Genomic DNA, 18381 nt, shown 5'->3' on the forward strand with positions numbered 1-18381 from the left:
ACTCAAGCACTGGAAAATCGCTTCAACATTTCAATAGAGTTTTCAATAGTTATTTTAATGGGTGCATACCCCACATATCTATGCTCAATGGTGTCCTCAGATATTGTACAAGTGTTATTGCCTTGGCAATGAAGAGGAGTCCCGAGTTATTCACCTAATTATCCTCTGCTCATCACCCATTTTTCAGGTGAGAAACAGAAGCAGCAGTCAAAAATTGTTGCCATGCTTTTTGCAGAGCTGTTTTTCTAATTTTACACATTAGCTTAGAAACACTACCCACAGTGTGATATGTAGAGAATAAAGGAGAGTATACTGGGAAGTAAGAGAGGGACAGAGCACAGAGATTTGAAAGAGAGAAGCAACAGAGAGAGAAATCCTTAAAGGCTGGTCTCCACATCCTTGAGTATTTATTTATTATAGTACTGATTCCAAGTTCATCGGCAACACCAAGGATTACCTGAGAATAGATACCCGTGACAATATGGCAAACAATGCTTATAGTCAAGAAGCTGCTTTAGCTAGTCCTTTCAGAAATATGAGTGATAGGTTTACCATTAAGGTTATTACCATCAGTTAACATGTTTTAGAATTTTGCTACTGAACTAAATGCTAAATTACAAATGCTAAATTTGACATTGTGGTGGTTAGCACTGCAGCCTCACAGCACCAGGATCCCAGGTTCGATTCCAGCCTCGGGCGACTGTATGGAATTTGCACATTCTCCCTATTTCTGTTTGGGGTTCCTCCGGGTGCTCCAGTTTTGCCTCACAGTCCAAAGGTATGAAGATCAGGTGAATTGACCATGCTAAATTGCCCATAATGTTAGGCGCATTAGTCAGAGGGAAATGGGTCTGGGTAATTTACTCTCTGGAAGGTTGGTGTAGACCTGTTGGGCCAAATGGTCTATTTACACACTATAGGAAATCTAATCTAGTCTAAACAGAAATCTACAAATACAGGGAACAGGTAACATAATCAGGATGTCACTGGATTGATAATCCAGAGGCCCAAGTTAATGTCGTGGGACACCAGTTTAAATCCCACATTTGCAGCTGGTAAAATTTAAATTCAATTAATTAAATCAGGAATTGAAAGATAGTTTTTATAATGATGACCATAAAACTACCATCAATAGTTGTAAAAGCCCACCTGGTTTACTTTGGAGAAGGAAATCTGTGATCCTTACCCAGTCTGGCTTACATGTGTCTGTAGACCCACAGCAACGTGGTTGACTCTGAACTGCCCTCTGAAATAGCTGAGTCATGCAGCTCAAGCACAATTGGGGAGGAATAATAAATGCTGGCCTTGCCACTGTTGCTCACATTCTATAAAGGATTAAAGAAAGAAAACACATATCAAACAAAGCAGACGTTCAGACAATAAAGTAAGTTTTCCTTATTAGGCTACAATTTAATTACAATTTAAAAACTGCTGCTCCTTTCACTTTTCAACCAGCATTTAGAAATCAATGTAACTAATGTTATGCTGGGTTTTTTTGTGTCATATTTACAGATTTAATCCTTGCTGTCTTGCAGATATGTTAGACTATCTGGTTGTGATCTAGCTACTACTGCTGTTGAATAAGATAACTCCTCCAAGCAGTAGCACTCAGGTGTGGGCCATTTTGTCAAATTCTGAAGGGCAATGTTACCAATTTTTTGACCACTTAGAGGCTATGTCAAATAGAGTTTAGTTTGAAGTAGAGTATACCATTAAAATATATTAGTGGATGATCTTAATCAAGAACAGATAGAATAAAGTCAATTTAAAAAACAGGAACTGAAATATATACAAACACATACAAACACCTATTTGAGCAGATCATATATTCTCATGTTCTTACAAGTAGAAAATAGCATTTGAAGCTTGTCAAATCTTAAATTTTTAAATTTATACCAGTATAATTATAGAGCACAGAGAACCAAATATCAAGAAACAGTGGCACAGATTTTCCCATGGTCAACAATTGTTATCATGGTGTAGGTAGGAGTTGCATATGAGGACCTTGTAGGATCCACAAATGTAATACTCTCCAAAAGCAACTGCCCAGGAAATTAAATTTTCTGCTGGGCAATTCCCTGTATACTTGGAACCCTCCAACCGTGTCCATTTAAATCAGAGACTTCAGAAGATCCCGACAAGATTAAGTAGAACAGTTATTCAGGAAGAATTTGCCTATTAAATACATCATTTCTAAATATCTATTAAACGTAACTCATTCACCCACAATTACATCTCCCCAAACCACTTACAACCACCAGACACCGACCTGACAATCCTGCCTCCCACAATCCCACAGCACTCCCTTTCCCTGCCAACCAGGACCGGCGATCTAAAGTGGGAGAAAGGCCTGTCAGGTCTGGAGCAAGGATGGTTGTTGGGTCAAGGTCTGTAGGTTGAGTCAAGTAGCTTCATGCTACTGGAGCCTATCTGAAACCTCATCCCCAGTGTCAGACTTGCAAGACATAACTTGTCTTCCCCCGATTGTTCAGCGCAAGGAAAGAACTGTCAGAATGCAAGTACGGCTCTGCACTTATGAGGGACACCTGATCAGAATCTACTGTCAGAAATATGGAGCTCCCTTCTTTTGTAAATAAAAGAGCTGGAGTAACTGAGACTGCCATTCCTCGGAAATCTTGTTCGTACTCCAAGTCCTGAGTAACTGTTCAACAGACCCCATGCTTAGCTAATATACTCCCAGACCTTAACCCAACACCTATTGCTGATCCAGATTTGACACTCACTTTCCTGTGCTCTAAATCCCATCACTTTCATCCCTCCAATCTGTCCTTCCACTTTTGCTTACCCACTCTGGAGCCAGCATGCACACCCGCCACCGCCACTACACATATCCCACCCCTCCCCCCACCACCTCCCCCAGCTCGACCCATTGTCTCAGCTTGCTCCTACCCCACTGAAGTGATCGCTGCATACCATGACACTGTCCTGTCCCCTTTAGTCCAGGAACTCCCCACCCATGTTCAGGATACCACTCATGCCCTTCACCTCCTCCAAGACTTTCATTTCCCTGGCCCCTAAAGCCTTACCTTCACCATGGGTATTCAGTCCTGGTATGCATCGATCCACTACGATGATGGCCTCCAAGCCCTCCGTTTCTTCCTCTCATGCTGACCTAACCAGTACCCTTCCACTTACACACTCATTTACCTGGCTCAACTGTTCCTCCAAACCAAAGGGGTATCTATGGGCACCCAAATGGACCCCAGCTATGCCTGTCTCCTTGTCGGGTACGTGAAACAGTCCATCTTCCAAAGCTACATTAAAACCATTCCCCACCTTTTCCTCCGCTACACTGATGAATTTATTGGCTCGACCTCCACAAGGAAGTTGAACAGTTCATCAAATTCATCAACACCTTCCACTGCAACTTCAAATTCACCTGGACCTTTGCGGACATCTCCCTCCCCTTCTTGGACCTCTCCATCTCCATCTCTGATGACCAACTTACCACAGACATCTACTACAAACCCACCGACTCCCACAGCTTCCTGGACTACACCTCCTCCCATCCTGCCTCCTGTAAAAATGCTATCCCTTATTCCCAATTCCTTCACCTCCGCCACATCTGCTCCCAGGATAACCAATTCCAACATAGAACATTCCAGATGGCCTCCTTCTTCAAAGATCACAATTTCCCCTCCCACATGATCGACAATGCCCTCCAGCGCATCTCCACTCTTGAACCCACCCCTCCAATTGCAACAAGGACAGAACCCCCTGGTTCTCACCCTCCACCTCACCAACCTCTGGATACATTGCATTGTCCTCCATCACTTCCACCACCTACAAACAGACCCCACCACTAGGGATATATTTCCCTCCCCATCCCTATCTGCGTTTTGAAAAGACCATTCCCTCTGCAATTCCCTTATCAGGTCCATGCTCCCTGCCCACCCACACACCACTCCCAGCACCTTCCCCTGCCAATGCAAGAAGTGCAAAACTTGCACCAATACCTCCCCCCTCAGCTCCGTCCAAGGCCCCAAAGGATCCTTCCACATCCGACAGAAATTTACCTGTACTTCCACACTGTATCTGTTGCACCCGATGTGGTCTTCTCTACATCGGGGAGACTGGATGCCAACTTCAGAGAACATCTTTGGGACATCCGGACCAACCAACCCCACTGCTCCGAGCCGAACACTAACTCCCCCTTCCATTCCACCAAAGACATGCAGGCCCTGGGCCTCCTTCTTTGCCAATCCCTAACCACCTGATGCCTGGAGGAAGAATGCCTGATCTTCTGCCTTAGGACCCTCCAACCACATGGGATCAATGTGAATTTCACCAGTTTCCTTATTTCCCCTCCCCTCAACTTATCCTAGTCCCAAACCTCCAACTCGGCACCACTCTCTTGACCTGTCCATCTTTCTTTCCACCTATATGCTCCACCCTCCTCTCCGACCTATCACTTGCATCGCCACCTTTATCTACCTATCACATTCCCAGCCACTATCCCCCAGGCCCAACCCACTCCCATTTATCTCTCAGCCCCCCGGCCGACTAGCCTCATTCCTGATGAAGGGCTTATGCCCGAAATGTCAATTCCCCTGCTCCTCGGATGCTGCCTGACCTGCTGTGCTTTTCGGCACCACACTCTCGACTCTGATCTCCAAGATCTGCAGTCCTCACTTTCTCCCATCCCTCCCCATCTTTCCTTGAATTGCTGTTATCTCTTACCCTGCTCTGGACCATTTCTGCATCTGTTGAGAATGGGCACCCCCTCCACCCCCCCTGCATTCTGGATCCAATCTGCACTGCACCCCTACCCATTCACTCCACTCACTATCCTAGACTAGTAGCCTGATTCTGACTTCTCCTTCAACTGCATCCCTGGTCCCAACACCTTACTATTACTTACCTGACTCCCTTGCCACATTATATCCTCAAAGTCAAAAATCACATGACACCAGTTATAGACTAACAAGTTTATTTGAAACAGCTTTCAAATATGATTTTTGACATTGTCCACCCCAGGCCAACACCGGCATCTCCACTTTATTTCCTAATTCTCTAACTAATAGCTATCCTACCAACCTGACAATCTACCCATCCTGTTTTTGATTAGAATTACATTTGAAATTTAGAGTGTCGGTCGAACTCAGTTGTATGGAGATTTCAAGATGGAATGCTAGCCAGGGAAGGACTGAAACATGCATCTAGCCTAAAATTAACAAAATCCACGCTTCAGGGATTTTCAGTAGCAGGAAAACTGAAACAAGAGCAGTGACTGACTTGGCCACTCAGAGGTTATAGGGTCACAAGTTCAACTCAGGGTCAAACTGGATTCTAAAGTTGCAGACTTTCTGAAGAATCTTCAGAGAGTGGCAGGCAGGAGGAGGTTTGGATTGGAGGCGATATAGAGATTTAGCACCAAGGAAGAAGACAATGACTTCAGTTTTCCCAGTATTTAATAGGAGGAAAATCTTGGATATCATATAGTGGATAGTGGAGAAGTAGCTCACTATGTCAGGAGTAGCACAAAAGCTAAAAAACTTAGTTATGAGCTAACTGTTAAGGAACAATTGAATATTTGAAATTTGGTGAATTCTTGTTCACAACTTAGCCTTGGATAATAAAAAAAAGTGCTTTGGTGTATTCTTTCCAGAATAATAATCCTTTCAGTTTCCTATTAAAGTTTACAAAAGGTTAAATTTTCAAAACTATTCTTCCTGCCAAAATAAAGAATGACAGAACTAGAAATTAAAACACAAAATTCAAAGATAACAACTATTGAATTATAACCTGAACGACTGGCAATTAGGCCTTGAGACAAAATAAATATAGAATGTTAATGAAAGGGTAATTTGGGAGGCAGGAGGTGAAAGCATAAGGCATCAGCAGCAATACTGAAGGAAGTAGGTGCTGTTTCTTGGTACATACTCCAATTAAACTATGTTTGGAGCAGTGTTCAGTTTTCAATTGAATAATTAAGATTTTACATGGGGCTATGTATAGTCAGGAGGGTGAAGAGGTAATGCAGGGGCATGTGGTGCGGGGCAGTGCTGGAAGACAATTCACTTCCGTTTCTCTTCCAAGAATAAACACATGAACATATGATTTAGGAACAGGAGTAGGTTATTAGCCCATCAAACCAGCTCCGCTATTTAATAATATCATGGCTGATTTAGAACTTTAGTTAGGCCACATTTGAAATATTGCATACAGTTTTGGTCGCCACACTACCAGAAGGATGTGAAGGCTTTGGAGACAGTACCAATGTTGCCTGCTTTGGAGGATCTTAGCTATGAGGAGAGATTCGACAAAGTTAGTGTGTTTTCACTTGAATGTGTAAGGATAAGGGGCAACCTTATAGAAATTTACAATACTATGAGAGGCATGGATTGAATAGATCGAGTCTTTCTGCCCCCGTAGAAATATCAATTAAAATGGGGTAAGTTTAAAGGAGATGTGAGAGGCAAGTTTTTTTACACAGAGGGTGGTAAATTCCTTGCATGCGCTGCCAAGGAAGTGGTGGAGGTGAATACAATAGCAATGTTTAAGAGGCATTTTGTCAGGCATATGAATAGGCAGGGAATAGAGGGATGAGGACCACATAGTGGCACAAGTTTTTAGGTTTAGAAAGGCATCATATGTCAGTACTTGGTGGGCCGAAGGGTATGTTCCTGTGCTATACTTTCTTTGTTCTTCGCTTTGATTGTAACCTCAAATCTACATTCTTCAGCCAGAGGGTGGTTAATATGTGGAACTCATTGCCGCAGAGGGCTGTTCAGGTCTAGTTACTTAGGGTATTTAAGATAGAGATAGATACGTTCTTGATTATAACAAGATCAAGCATTACAGGGAGAAGGCAGGAGAATGGGTTTGGGAAACTCATCCGTCATGATTGAATGATGGAGCAGAATAAATGAGATGAGTGGCCTAAATCTTCTCCTTTATCTTATAGTCATATATTCCTGCCTACACAGATAACCTTTCAATCCCTTACTTCAGCAGACTCTATCTACTTCTACCTTAAAATTAATCAAAGACTCTGCTTCCTCCACCTTTTTAGGAAGACAGTTCCAAAGACTCACAACCCTCACAGAAAAAAAACTTTGCCTATTTTAAACAAGTGACCTTTTTTTTAAACAGTGACCCCAGCCTTAAATTCTCTCATAAAAAGAAACATTCTTTCCTCTATTTCATTAGAGAGAAGAAGTTTGAGAGGTGACTTAATTGAGACTTATAAGATAATCAGAGGGTTCGATAGAATGGATAGTGAGAGCCTTTTTCCTTGGCTGGTGACGGCTAGCATGAGGGGGCATAGCTTTAAATTGAGAGGTGATAGATATAGGCCAGATGTCAGAGGTAGTTTCTTTACTCGGAAAGTAATAGGGTCATGGAACGCATTGCTTGCAACAGTAGTAGACTCACCAACTTTAAGGACATTTAAATGGTCATTGGATAAATGTATGGATGTAAATGGAATAGTGTAGGTTAGATGGGCTACAGATTGTTGCGCCGATCTGTGAAACCATCGAGGGCTGAAGAGCCTGTTCTGCGTTGTGATGTTCTATGTACCCTATCAGGACTTCACATATTTCAATCAAATTGCCTCTTATTCTTCTGAACTCCAGTAGATTCAAACATTGTCTGTCCAACGTTTTCTCCCCTATTCACACCAGGTATTAGCCTAGTAAACCTTCTTTGAATTGCCTCCAACAAATTTATATTCTTCCTTAAATATGGTGAGCAATACTGTGCACAGTATTCAAGATGTGGTCTTAATAGTGCCCTGCATAATTGAAGCATAACCTCCAGACTTTGTATTAATTCCTCTCTCATAATAATTCAATTAGCCTTCATTTTTACTGCTATACCTTCACACTAATCTTATACCATTCAGGCATTGGATCACTCAGATCACGCTGAATCTCAGAGCTCTGCAATCTCTCACCATTCAGATAATATAGTTTTCTTTATACTTCCTGCCAAAATGGACAACATCACATTATACTCCATTTGACACATTCTTGCCCATTCACTTACCAATTATTACCTTTTAGCAACCTGCTGTACTGTCTTCACAAATAGCCTTCCTAGTTACACTGTGTCATCAGCAAATTTGGCAACTATATCTCTATCCCTTCATCTATGTCACATACATAAATTATAAACAGTTGAAGTCCCAGCAGCAGACCTTTATCACACCACTCTGGTTAAGTGTTTGCATAGGTTTCTTCTGGGTGTTCTGGTTTCCTTCCACAATCAGAAGATGTGCAGGTTAGGTGATTTCCCCATTCTAAATTGCCCATGGTGTTCAGCGATGTGTAGGTTAGGTGCATTAGTCAGGGTAAATATTGGGTAGGGGAATGGGTTTGAGTGGGTTACCCTTCCGAGGGTCGGTGTGGAATTGTTGGGCTGAAGGCCTGTTTCCATACTGTACGAATTCTATATTTGTCATTTTTACTTAAAGTATCCATGCATTATTTGGGCAATTTAGTTTTTTGTTTGGCAAGTATTTTTATCTTCTTCATACCTTAACTTTAAAAATGAATTTCAAAAGTAAAAGCTGTATCAAACTAGATTTCAGGCAGCTGCTACTGGGTTTCTTGCTGAATGGGAACAAGACCCTCACAAGAAGTCTAGTTACCTGAGAAAGATTGGCAACAGGGCTTTTTTCCTCTAATAAATACAGGAACTGCTGAAAATGCTCAGCATATCTAGTGGCATCTGTGCAGAGAAAGGCAGAAGTCAGTATCCCTTTGTAAAAACTAATGCAGACTATGGTCCGAAAGTGTTTGACCTTGTTTCTTTGCCCACAGATACTGCCTGCCGAGTATTTCTAGCATTTTCTGTTTATATTTCAAATTTCTATTATCTGTAATTCTTTGCTTTTCTAGCTGGGCATTAAAAAGAAGAAAATATTTATCGCTCATTGTAAAATATCATTTTTCTGCTAACAATGCCTCTTGTGTGGAATAGAAGAAATATCCTTTAGGTGAATTGGTTAATAGTAATTTACTGAGAGGTTTAGCATTCTTAAATTTAAATAAAAACAAGAGTCATGTTCAAACAAAATATGTCACTTTTAATTTAAGTATTATTTGCATATTGGATTGTTGTTCGCAAGTTTCAAATGTTTTGAATGATGCTGCCCAGATATTACATGGCCCAGGGCCAAAGAAATGGTGCTGGTTGCCTAACATGAATGACTAAGTTGTGTTTAATTGACAACACCATAGCTCTAAAATCTATTATATTTAAAAACTCTTGATGGGCCTTATAAATAGATATTTGGGGTGAAATCTTATAGGGATATGAGTAACTTGAGCAATGGAAAGACCTGTGGCAGAACTGGATGAGGATCCAGCCTATCATAATGTCAGCATTTCATTGCATCTTTTATGCTTTTGCCAAATGGCAAGTTTCTCACTAGACAGCAATGAGTTGCCAAATAAGAGAAGTAATAGCTTACTTTACACATTTTATTAATGGCATAAAAAAACTCACTGATACTCAAATTTTTAAATGCACCTAACAACCTAGTTGTCAAGAATTCTTGACTTGTAAGATAAAGTGGAAGTTCAAGGAAAAAAGACCCAGAAACATGAGAAGCACAAGAACCCATAAATTTTCTCTCTGGCTTGGGTGTAGAGTAAAATGTTACCTGCACATTTAATAGTTTATATTATTTTAATCTCTTTAAATTTCACCTATATATATTTTGCTCCCATTAGAGATAATCCATTTATTTTTGAAACTTACTGAGGAAAAATATAGGAAAATCAGAATAGACCACTTTACCCCTCATTGTTCTACCATACAATGCGATCATGAAGATTCGCAAAATAAGTACAAATACCTGCCTTTGATCCATACCCTGAAAACTTTGGAGAACAAATAGAAAAAAGTGATATTATGCTGTGAAATTCAACTAGAAAATTTGGGTACCTGCAGCAAACTTATATTTGATTCTCTCTAAAATGTGCCAATAACCATCACAACTTAAAAACTGTCCTGAGAATCAAAATGGACATTACTGTCACCATAGTAGATGTGTTATGATAACAAATGGTAACTTATAAGTTACGTCCAGCCTAACAAATAGCAAATTCAAAAATATACATATTATTCACTTCAATGATCAATAAAATAATTTTACTATGAAGTATTGAAAGACTGATTTTGAAAAAGATTAGCAAAATGTGCATTTTTTTCTTTTTGTGTTTTCAAAGACTCTCATGGTACAAAATTAACATTTAAGACCACATAACTCTTAGTTGCATTTTCTATTTATAGTAATAAATAGTCACTATACAAGGATAGGTTTTTATCAAACAACCACTAGCAATCCTTTTAGGCTGAATACAATTCTTTGTCTTGAATTAGCATCCACAGCTGCAAAATAAATGCACACGAAGCATTTCTTAATTGTCCTGCTGGCACGAGATTCAAAGTGCATGCAGAGTGAAAAAAACAAGTCGAAACAGTGACTGACCTATTTCTAAGACAAAAAAGAAATGAGAGCTTTTTGTTCATCATAATTTTCATCAATGAAAGTCTTTGCATTCATACTTACCCATCCAAACATTTTTGCAAGTAGTATAATGATTAATATTTTTATAAAATATCCCAATTTAGTTCACAAATATATTTCTGATAGTATATTGAATGCTTCTATGCTTTCTAGGGAAGTCGAATGAGATTTATGATGTTAGCATGCTGAGGTTCTTTCTCAATATTGTATCTTGTTTTACTATGATGTTAAGTAAAATTTGAAAGAGAAGTTTTACAATGCTGCTCTGTACATATCATATTTAAATTCCTTGCCTTATATAAAATTGCATAATTTATGGAACAATTAAACAATAAATTGTCAACAAACCTTTGTCAGTCCAAATTACAAAATTTCAAAAATGTGCACAATCAGGCAGACAGTGATACGGTAAAACCCAATCACTCTTAGACCATCTGTTGACTCAGGCTTGTGTGTCTGTGCATAGTCCAGCTGACAGCACCAAAAGTGGCACATTCAGAGCCATCAGGTTGTGCTGAATCAGCAGTGAAGGGAAAAGAAAGACCTGATTCTACAAACTGGACACTCTGCAGCAACTAGCACTACAGCTGAGGACTGATCCCAGCAGCTTTCAATTATTCCTAATGTTATCATTATCACTAGCTCCTTCACCCCAGGCCTAAATATTATAATCAACCAAACAAAGAAAAGTACAGATTACAGAAGAAGGACTTTACAATAGTAACACTAACAGCTGCAGTTCTATTTCAATCCAAGGTCTTATACTAGTAATAACTAGAGTGCAACATTTTGGTACAACAAAGTAAAAGCATATTAAGAAAAGGAAATCACTGACAATATTACCAATCACTAATGAAAATAATCCTGAAAAATATTTAAATTTATAAACATATTTTAAAAATTACATTCTGGTTATATTTCCTATAAACATTAATATAAAACAGAATATTTTTAGAATAACTACAAATAAAAAAGGAAAGTTCAGTACAAGTTTATAACTACTAAGTGCACCTCCCATGGGAATCAATTTTTAAAGCTGTTTGCAGCCTTAAAGTGATCACTTGGCAAAGAACTGAAGCAATGATACTCACAGTGACATCACCACAAAGCGCCTTTATGTGCAGTCTCAGTCCCATTGGATAGCTTTGATCTCAGTTTAAACTCACGTTTAACATTATGTTGTATCATCAAAGCACAACTTCTTAAAATTGTATTAATTAAAAATGGCATTTAGGATTTTATATCAGAATTACATGACAAATTTTTAATCAATATTCTGTTGATACAAACCTACAGCTGTTTTGTCATTTGGAAAGTTGTCAATGACATTAAAACTGTTAGGAACTATTGGTATCATATTTTCTTTAAATATATTCCATTTTTTAAAAAGAATATATTTTAGGATGTCCAACCTTTTTTCCAAATCTATTGTATTATCAAAACATTTCCTTTGGGAAAATAAAGATTAGGGTTTTTTTAAAAAGGAAACACCACTCAAACTTCACTAAAAGCCCCAGCTGGCTGAAAGCCCATTATCTTTGTCTGGTCCTGTCTAGTTAATTACTGGCACTGATTACTCAGCACTGAAGAGCACCATCACCTGCCTCAGTCTGACATATTTATTCCATCTGTGCCACATGGCCAAGGGACAGATCTGGCAGTGGGTCACAGAGAGGGGCAAATAGCCCTTAATAGGATGTGAATGTGTGTTTAGAAACCAGACAGCTGACAGTATCTGGATAGGACCATTCTGGATAACAAGGTAACACAGACACTAATAATACTGCACACATTTTTATTTCTGTCCAATGGAAAATCAGGAGTTTCAAATTTATAAATTTCCTAACCACTGCTCCTCATCAACTATATCACCAAAAGTTGCTGATCATTGGATCAGCATTTATTTGTCTTACTGATCCACAGTGTATTTTATATCTCAAAAAATAAAACAAAGTTTATTCAGCATTTGAAAACTCCTCTTTCCAATTTAAGTTTGCATGTTCCTAATAATAGTTCAAAATTTTCATTCAAGAAGCATATGCAAGGCTCCACATGGAAATACAAAGATTATTGTCTAATTTGCACCATGAAGTGAAAATAACATCACAGAAACATGGGAAATGTAGAAAGAATTACAGCATAGAAAGAGGGTGGCTGGCCCATTATAACCATACCAGTGAGAGCTTTACAGCTTAATCCCACTTTCTAGTGTTTGCTCTACAGCAACTTCCAGCACTTTAAGTGCACTTCCATAAGACTGTAAGATGATAAGACGTAGGAGCAGAAATTAGGCCATTCAGCCCATTAAGTTTTCTCTGCCATTCAATCATGGTTAAGTTTCTCAATCCCATTCTCCCACTTTCTCCCCGTAACCCTTGATCCCCTTGACAATCAAGAACATATCTTTCTCAAGCTTAAACATACTCAATGACTTGGCCTCAACAGTTTTCTGTGGCAGTGAATTCCATAGATTCACCACTCTCTGCTGAAGAAGTTTCTCCTTATCTCCGTTTTAACAGGCCTTCTCTTTACTCCAAGGGTATGCCATCGGGTCCTAGTCCTCCTACCAATGGAAACATCTTCCCAACATCTACTCTGTCCAGGCCATTCAATATTATGTATGTTTCAATTAGATCCCCTGTCATCTTTTTAAACTCCATCAAGTATAGACCCAGAGTCTTCAAACATTCCTCATATGTTAAGCTTTTCATTCCTGGGACTATTCTCATGAACGTCATCTGAACATGCTCCAGGGCCAGTACATCCTTCCTGAGATATGGGGCCCAAAACTGCACATAATACTCCACATGTATTCTGACCAGAGCCTCAGAAGTACAGACCTGCTTTTATGTTCAAATCCTCTCAAAATAAATACCCTCATTGCATTTGCCTTCCTAACTACTGACTCAACCTGCAAGTTTACCTTGAGAGAATTCAGGATTAGAACTCAAGTCTCTTTGCACTTCAGGCTTCTGAGCTTTCTCACCATTTAGAAAATAGTCCATGCCTCTATTCTTCATACCAAAGTGCATGACCTCACACTTTCCCACATTGTACTCTATCTGCCACTTCTTTGCCCATTCTCCTAACCTGTCCAAATCCTTCTGCAGTCTCCCTGCCTCCTCAGTGCTACCTGTCCCTCTACCTATCTTTGTATCATCTGCAAACTATGTCTTTAGTTCCTTCACCTAGATTGTTAATGTATAAAGTGAAAAGTTATACTCCCAACACTGAACTTTGCAGAACACTGCTTGGCACCAACCTCCATCCTGAGAAGGACCCTCTTATTCCCACTTCCTGCTTTCAGCCAGACAGTCAAGCTTCTATCCATTCTAGCACCTTGCCTCTGACACCATGGGCCTTGATTTTACTCAGTAGCCTGTTCTGCGGCACCTTGTCAAAGGCCTTCCTGAAGTCCAGGTAGATAGCATCCACTGGCTCTCCTTGGACTATCCTGCTTGTTACTTCCTCAAAGAATTCTAGCAGATTTGTCAGACATGACCTCCACTTGACTTTGCCTTTTTTTACCATACATTTCCAATCAGAAATCTCATCCTTCACAATGGATTCTATGGATTCCAGGATCTTACCCACAACTGAGGTTAGGCTAATCAGTCTACAATTTTCCATCCTTTACTTTACTCCCATTTAAACCAGGATGTCACGTTCGCGATTTTCCCGTCCTCTGGGACCTCCTTGATTCTCGCGTTTCCTGAAAGATCACCACTAATACCTCCATTATCTCTTCAGCTATCTCCCTTAGAACTCTGGAGTGTAGACTATCTAGTCCAGGTGAGTTATCCACCTTCAGGCCAATTTAGGTTTTCTGTCATCCTCTCCATCATACTCAGCTCTGCCTGCTCCCCTCTTGAATTTTTGGGATATTACTGGTGTCTTCCATCATGAAGACAGATGTAAAGTAATTATTCAGTTCCTTAGCCATTTCCTTATTCCCCACTATCTCTCCAGTGTCATTTTCCAACAGCCCAATGCCTCTCTTTTGCCCTTTATATATATCTAAAGAAACTCTTACAGTCATCCTTGCAGCTTACAGCTCCTCTTACAGCTTACCCACATATTTAGTCTTCGCCCTCCTTAATTCCTTTTTTGTTGTCCTCTGTTGGTCTTTGTACGCTTCCCAATCCTCTGCTTTCCCACTGCCCTTGGCCACATTATATGCTTTCTCTTGTATTTATGCTATACCTGACTTCCCTAGTCAGCCATTGCTGTTACACTATCTTTCCTGCTCAGCTTCTTCCTCATGCCTCTGGAGTTACCTTTATTCAACTGCAATACCATTACTTCTGATTCTATCTTCTCCTTCTCAAATTGCAGAGTAAATTCAATCATGTTATGATCATTGTCTCCTAAAGGTTCCTTCACCTGAAGCCCCCATATGTCTGCCTCATTGCATAACACTAAATCCAGTATTGCCTGTTCACTTCATCTGCTGCAAAAAGCCATCTTGTAGACATTCCACAAATTCTTTTTCTTGCAATCCACTACCAACCTGATTTTCCCAGTCCACCTGCATATTGAAATCCCCCATGATTACTGTAACTTTGCCTTTTCTGCACATCTTTTCTATCTCCTGATGTTTCTTGCGGTCCAGCTTCTGACTACTATTTGGAGACCTGTATATAACTCCAACTATGTTTTTTTTAACCTTTGGATTTCTTCAATTCTACCCACACAGACTTCATACCATCTGATCCTACCAATTCCTTTGGAAACATAATGTGGATTTCTTCTCAACTGTCAGGGCTTTCAAGTCAGGCCTTTCAAGTCAGGGCGTTCCAGACTCTCACCAAATTCTGGGTGAAAAGACGAAGTGATTATCCATAAAGCCTAAACATTAAGCATGCGCAGATGCAGCTTAAGTGAAATCTGCTGGTTGTGACAAGCCATAGGAAGAGTCTGTGTGTGCATGCACCACTGACATCACAAGACTGGCGTAAGTGTGCTGGGAAGATTGGGCTTGAAGTGGAGTTCCCTTTCCCCAGTGGTGTCTGTGGAGAACTTCTCCTTGGCTACTACCCTCGCTCTGCCACTGCCCAACCATTTCCAGCCATGGCTTCATGAGGGAAGGGGCTCTTCCCAGCGTTGGGAGGCCATACCTGGGATGGTAGCTGCATCTGTTGCCCCACCCCATCCCACCTAATATGCATCTTTGCCATTGCTATAGAAGGAGTGACCTACTCCTTATCCAGATGCCAAAATAACCACCAGTCAAGGTGTAGAGGAGGCCTGTGACATCAGCTGCCTCTTTAATGTGCTCCTGCACATACACAATCATTGCTCCACATGCTAGCATTCACAATCAAAATGCCTGTGTAAAAACTACTTAGAAATAGCTCTTTAATCTTTTTGCCAATTACTCTAACATATTGCTGTCTGCCTCACCAGTGAAATGTATTGGAATGGCAAGAATCTGCTGAATTGCATTGTAGATGTGAACTAAACTCACTACAAAATGTTCGGTCAAGCCATTCCAATTCTAAATATTTATTAACAATGTGATGAGAAGCAATTATTGCTAACTGAAATGCAACAAAGCATGTGGTGTCTTAGTCTTTTAAGTTTAATTATTGTAAAATATTTTAAAGAAACACAGAATTTCTGTTAAACTTTTATTTTTGTCTTTCTTTCCCGACATTGAGCTTACCCATCCAAACTTGTGTATCCTTCTTCCTCCTCTGTTAATTTCACAATTCTTTAGTTTGACTGGTTAAGGACAAATATATGTGAAAGATTGCCTGTATCCCTGGCTGGTCAACTCAAACCTCCAGTATTTGTAATGCATAGAACATAAAACCCTAAATGTATGAGCACAAGTCTAACTAAAGGCTGATGGCCTAATACAGTAACACTATTATTCATAATATTAATAAAAGGTTAAATAACTTTATTCTTTCAAATTTCTTAGATTTTACAACAAATATCTAGAATTTCTTTTAAATCCACACACACAGAAAACAAAATGACCTGGAGCTAAACAAAATACTTTAGTTATCATACCAGACACCAATTATAACACTACAGTGACACTGCTATGAAAATTCCTGGCCAGAGCAAAGAGAGATTTGCCATACCAAATTCATTCTGAAGAGTAACCCATAAAAAGCATCATTAAAAGCAGATTGAAGATTATGTTTATAATGCTTTGAGTGCTTACATCCAAAAGACAAATAAACTTCCTCAAAACACTTAAGTTTTTAAATTTATAATACTTTCATCCTCTTATTTGTAAAATACCAAAACAATCACAAATCTTTCAACAAATTGCTCTTCAATCACCGCTAAAATCCTTGTTAAATCTATCAGTGTTGAACTCAATCCAGAAATTTAAATTAAATGGTTGCAAAACATGTAGTTTTATAAATAAGAAAATCGGATCGACTTGCTTTTTAACAAATGAAATGTAAATTAAAATTATAAAAATCCATTCAGGACCAGAATTACTAATGAATAAACATTGTCATTGACAATGGCTATGTCTTGTTTTCCATAAACCCACAAACTTGACCACTTGTAACAAATGCTTGAGAACATCACCAAGACCCTTTGAAACCACAAAATGTCCTGACTTGCCGTTCTTTCACTGTTGCTCAGTCAAAGTTATGGAACTCCCTTCCCAACAGCACCACGAGTATACATGCACCCATGGACAGTAGCAATTCTAAAAGGTGGCTCAACATGGTGCTTTTTTTCCCACATGACCAAGGCTGATACCTTGATGTTTTTGCTACCTTTGCCAGAACATAGAACTGGGTAAAGGTTGCTTGAGTAAAAGTTCGCTGCCACTAATACCTATTTTTCCTACTTTATCTTGGGCCCAGCTAATGATTAGTAGTAGTTGATACGGCACCATAAAGTATCTACAGAAGAGGCATTATTCTCAGATAACAAAAAGGATTACTGTATGATAACAATAGGACAATTGCCTTTGGTCAGGCACAACACTAATTTGGAGGAACTGGGAATCTTGAGGAGCTAGGCTAGGTACTTTTACTTCTCTGAGAGCAGTAGAATTCTTGTTTCCACCCACAGACTGTGTGTCAAATCAGCAGAATGGGTGGAGCCACTGATCACGAACATTAACGTCTTTAACCTATTACCTTATCTAACAAACTATATCTTCTCAAAGGCATTTAAGGTTGGGCAGGAAATTTCGGCAAAGGCCAAATTCCATGAAAAGAATATTATTTAAAAAATTGATTATGGCTAACATCAGAGGCCTATTATCAATTTTGAAGTGCAGTATGAACCTGACGCCCAACAGTCCATCAACTGTGAGGGCTCTGGTCTTTCACAGCCTCCATCAGCTATCCCTATGTTTCAATAAGGTGTTCACCTAGTTATAACTCCAGAGATAACTCATAAGCACTCAACTCATCCAGATAATTGTTTCTTCATTGGTGGATGGTGTGGAGGAAGCATCCTCTGAAGCATGGTCACTCTTTTCCTCAGTGGAGATTGAATTTGCTCCAATGGTAGCTTCACCATATCCCTCCCTGAGCACATGCATCTATGATGGAGAGTAAAATCAATCAGCTCTTCTGCTCACCAAAGACCTCCTCCAATCCTTCTGGGTACATTGCTTCCTTTCTGCCCAGAGGTATCGATAACTCTTTAGGGCTCATTTTCAATGTTCATCACTCTCAATTTTGCATGGAATTGGAACAGTTGCTCTGATCTCCGGCCAGTTCAACAGCTTTCAGCTTACTGGGGATTCATGATTGAAATAATTGGCATTCCTTATCCCAACATTGCACTTTATTGGTAGTTGTTGTTCCTTTTCTCCTGTAGATAAATAAGTGAATTTGAGGAGCATTATGGGTGGGCACAGTTTCATTAGTGCTCCCACAGGCCAATGA

General features: G+C 39.7%; 1 long non-coding RNA gene across 3 annotated transcripts in view; it reads right to left on the minus strand.

Moving 5' to 3' along the window:
- LOC140461864 (uncharacterized) overlaps positions 1–18381 on the minus strand; it is a 126867-nt gene that overhangs the window by 89816 nt on the left and 18670 nt on the right. The window contains exons 1-2 of one of the 3 annotated variants that reach the window (XR_011954516.1): positions 11596–11679; positions 1150–1325 (exon numbers count right to left, since the gene is read on the minus strand). This is a non-coding gene — a long non-coding RNA (uncharacterized lncRNA). Of the gene's footprint in view, positions 1–1149; positions 1326–11595; positions 11680–18381 lie in introns of those variants that run through there. The other 2 variants (XR_011954523.1, XR_011954515.1) reach the window with 2 other exon arrangements.

Source organism: Chiloscyllium punctatum, chromosome 1, assembly GCF_047496795.1.
Source record: "Chiloscyllium punctatum isolate Juve2018m chromosome 1, sChiPun1.3, whole genome shotgun sequence".
NCBI lineage: Eukaryota > Metazoa > Chordata > Chondrichthyes > Orectolobiformes > Hemiscylliidae > Chiloscyllium > Chiloscyllium punctatum.